We start from the raw sequence: 4,733 nt of genomic DNA on the forward strand, positions 1-4,733 counted from the left end.
AGAAGTCTGGTTACAGGTTGTTTGTGGGGAATGAAATGAAGTAGTAATCTTTAAAGCTAATACAGGTTTTTGAGAAGGGAGTCAGAAGAGAGTAGGAAGATCCTGCTCATATTAGACTTATAATAGAAGTCAAGAATCATCTCGTCCAACTCATTCATTTTTAAATTAAATTTTATGTTTTTAATTAATAAGAATTTATTTTCTCTCCTATTCTGTTTTGCCTTGGGGAAAACAAGTAAAATAAAGTTTGTAACAAATATGCCTTGTGAAGCAAAACAAATTCTAATAGTCACTGTGTTTAAAAATGTGTTTCATTGTGCATCTTGAGTGCATCATCTATATCAGGCGATGAATAGTGTGCTCTATCATTTGTCCTCTTATATCATTATTGGTCATTGCATGACTCAAGCTCCTGAAGTCTTTCAAAGTTGTTTGTCTTTACAATATTGTTATTATATAAATTGTTCTCCTGATTCTGCTCATTTCACTTTGCTTTGGTTCATCCAGGTCTTCACAGGTTTCTCTGAAAGCCATCCCTTTCACCATTTATTAAGAATACAGTAATGTTCTGTTACTTTTATATGAGATGACTGATTAAGCCATTCTCCAGTTTTTAGGTCTTGGCCACCCCAAAAAAATGGTATAAAGACTTTTATAAATATGGATCCTTTTCTCTTTTATCTATTTGGAATATAGCCTTAATATTAGTGTCTCTAGGTCAAAGGGTATGCATAGTTTAGTAAATCTTTGGGCATCATTACAATTTACTTTCCAGAATGGTTAGAACAATTCACACTTCTATGAACATGGCATTAATCTGCTGCTATACTGTAACCTCTCTACCACCTCTCATTTTCCCTTTTTGGCATCATTGCCAATCTGTTGTGTGTAAAGTAAAATTTAGAGTTGCTTTATTTGGCACTTCCCTAATTATTATTGATTTGGAGCATTTTCTTTATATGACTTTTGTAAGTTGATTTTTTTTTTTCAAATTAAGATGCATCTGCCTTATTTCTTTCCCTTCTCCTTCCATCCCCTCTCTTCATTGAGAAAGCAAGAAAAACAAAATCTCCTGTTACAAACATTTATATTGAAGCAAAACTAATTCCCACATTGGCTATGACCCAAGAAAAATTTCTCTATCTGCATTCAGAGTCCATTCTCTTTCTCTCAGAAGGTAGATGGCCTGTTCCATTATGAATCCTCTGGGATCGTGATTGATCATTGAGTTTGTCAAAGTTCATAAGACTGTCAAAGCTGATTGTCTCTACATCTATCATTGCTTTTGTATAAATTTTTGGCCTGATTCCACTCACTTCACTGTTCATCACTTAATATAAGTCTTTCCAGGTTGTTCTGAAACTGTCCATTTTGTCATTTTTATAGTACGGTAATATTACATTCATATACCACAATTTATTTAGCCATTCTATAGTAGTACACTGCTTTAGTTTCTAATTTTTGTTTACCAAAAAAAAAAAAAGAGCAACTATGAATATTTTTGTACATATAGAACCTTTTTTCTCTTTAATTTCTTTGAGGTATAAGCCTAGCTATGGTATAGCTAGGTCAAAGGGTATGAATAGTTTTTTTTTCTTTTTTCAAATATAAATTTATTTATTTTTAGTTTTCAATGTTTACTTCCACAACATTTTGAGTTCCAAATTTTCACTCCATCTCACCCCTCCCCCCACCCCAAGATGGCATGCATTCTGAATACCCCTTCCCCTAATCTGCCCTCTCTTCTATCTCTCCCCCATTCCTCTTATCCCCTTCCCCTTCTATTTTCCTGTAAGGCAGGATAGACTTCTGTACCCCATTTCCTGTATTTCTTATTTCCCAGTTGCATGTGAAAACATTTTTTTAAACATATATTTTTAAAACTTTGGGTTCCAAATTTTCTCCCTTCCTCCCTCCCCACCCTCACTGAAAAGGCAAGCAACTCAATATAGGTTATACCTGTGCAGTTATGCAAAACACTTCCATAGTAAACATGTTGTGAAAAACTAACTCTATTTCCCTTAATCCTATCCTGCCCTCCCATTTATTCTATTCTTTCTTTGACTGTGTCCCTCCTCAGAAGTATTTGCTTCTGATTATCCCCTTTCCCAATCTGCCCTCCTCTCTATCATCCCCCTGCTCTCTTGTCCCCTTCTCCCCCTATTTTCCTGTAGGGTAAGACAGATTTCCATACCCAATTGAATGTGTATATGTGTATGTTATTCCCTCCTTAAGCCAAATCCTATGAGAATAAGATTCACTCATTCCCTCTCACCTTCCCCCATTTCCCCTCCACTGTAAGAGCCTTTACTTATTTGTGTGTGTGTGTGTGTGTGTGTGTGTGTTTTAGTGAGATAATTTACCCCATTCTACCTCTCCCTTTCTTCTTCTCCTGGTATAAACCTCTCTCATCCCTTAATTTTGTTCGCCAGATATGACCCCTTCATCTTCAACTCATCCTGTGCCCCCTATCTATCCAGCTAGCTAGCTAGCTAACTACCTATATACATACATATACTTTTTTCCCTCAAGCTACCCTAATACTGACGAAGGTCTCACGAGTTATAAATATCATCTTTCCATGCAGGAATGTAAACAGTTCAATCTTAATAAGTCTCTTATGATTTCTCTTTCCTGTTTACCTCTTCACGTTCCACTTGAGTCTTCTATTTGAAAGTCACATTTTCTGTTTAGCTCTGGTCTTTTCATCAAGAATGCTTGAAAGTCCTCTATTTCACTGAATGACCATTTTTTCCCCTGAAGGATTATACTCAGTTTTGCTGGGTAGGTGATTCTTGGTTATAATCCTATCTCCTTTGCCCTCTGGAATATTATATTCCATACCCTGTGGTCCTTTAATGTAGAAGCTGCTAAATCTTGTGTTACCCTGGTTGTGTTTCCACAATACTTGAATTGTGTCTTTCTGGCAGCTTGTAATATTTTCTTTTCAACCTGGGAACTTTGAAATTTGGCTACAATATTCCTATGAGTTTTCTTTTGGGGATCTCTTTCAGAAGGAGATCAGTGGATTCTTTCCATTTCTGTTTTGCCCTCTGGTTCTAAAATATCAGGGCAGTTTTCCTTGATAATTTCTTGAAAGATGATGTGTAGGTTCTTTTTTTGATCATGGCTTTCAGATAGTCCAATAAATTTTAAATTCTCTCTCCTGGATCTATTTTCCAGGTCAGTTGTTTTTCCAGTGAGATATTTCACATTGTTTTCTATTTTTTCATTCTTTTGGATTTGTTTTACAGTGTCTTGGTTTCTCATAAAGTCACGAGCTTCCAATTGCTCTATTCCAATTTTGAAGGAAGTATTTTCTTCAGTAATCTTTTGGACTTCCTTTTCCATTTGGCCAATTTTGCTTTTTAGGGCATTCTTCTCCTCATTGGCTTTTTGAACCTCTTTTGCCATTTGGGTTAGGCTATTTTTTAAGGTGTTATTTTCTTCAGTATGTTTTTGGGTCTCCTTTAGCAAGCTGTTGACTTGTTTTTCATGATTTTCTTGCATCACTCTCATTTCTCCTCCCAGTTTTTCCTCTACTTCTCTTACTTGCTTCTCAAAATCCCTCTTGAGCTCTTCCAAGGGCTGGGACTGATTCATATTTTTCTTGGAGGCTTTGGATGTAGGAGCTTTGACTTTGTTGTCTTCTTCTGGTTGTATGTTTTTATATTCTTTGTCACCAAAGTAAGATAATATAGTCTGACTCTTTTTGCGCTGCTTGGTCATGATCCTGGCCAATTACTTGTGTTTTAAACTTTTTGTTAAGGTAAGAGTCTGCTTCCAATGTGGAGAATGTACTGTCCCAAGCTTTAGGGGTTTGTACAGCTGTTTTCAGAGATACTTGTGAGGACCTGTAACTTTTCAGTTCTTCCAAAGTGGTATGAAAAGGGGTGAGGTGTTTGCTCCTTTCCTGGCCTGTGCTCTGGTCTATGAGGGACCACAAGCATTCCTTTTTGTCCTGGAACTGTGAGGAGGGTTTCCTCTTCATAGCCACTACAAGCTCCACCAGGCCAGAGCTCCTCCTCACCCCAGGACTGCCACCCAGAACTGTGACCCAGATCCAAGCACAGTCAAAGCAAGAGATTCCTGCCTCAGGACTGGCAAAGAGATTCCTGCAATCCCTCTCTGATCAGCCACCTGATTCCCCTTCAGTCTGTGGGCCAGAAGCTCAGGAGGCAGCTACCCCCCCAGGGCAGCACTCTCAGGGAACTGGGTCTGAAACCCCATGCTCCTCTCTCAGCAACGCAGAAACAGACTTTTCCTACTGACCTTCTAAGTTGTCTTTGGCATTAGTGGTTTGAGAGGTCTGGAAACTGCCACAGCTGCCCACAATTCAGTCCTCTGAGGCCTTTTCAAGGTTTGCTGTGGCCTGCTCCTATCCCAGCCTTTCTGATCAACCATCCAAGTTGTCTTGGGCTGGAAATTTGTTTTACTCTGTCTTTTAGTGGGTTCTGCTGCTTTAGAATTTGTTTAGAGCCATTTTTTATAGGTATTTGTAGGGGTTTGGGGAAGAGCTCAAATAAGTCACTGCTTTCACTCTGACATCTTGGCTCCACCCCCAAGGGGTATGAATAGTTTAGTAACTTTTAGGGCATAGTTCTAATTGCATTCCAGAACGGTCAGATTCATTCATAGCTCCACCAATGGTATACTAGGGCCCTTTATTGAATATAATTTTTATTGCATTGTGATTAGTAAATTATGTATTTAGTATTTTCCCTTTCCTACAT

The sequence above is a fragment of the Phascolarctos cinereus genome, unplaced genomic scaffold, assembly GCF_003287225.1.
Source record: "Phascolarctos cinereus isolate Bilbo 61053 unplaced genomic scaffold, phaCin_HiC Scaffold_28;HRSCAF=531, whole genome shotgun sequence".
In the NCBI taxonomy this organism is placed as follows: domain Eukaryota; kingdom Metazoa; phylum Chordata; class Mammalia; order Diprotodontia; family Phascolarctidae; genus Phascolarctos; species Phascolarctos cinereus.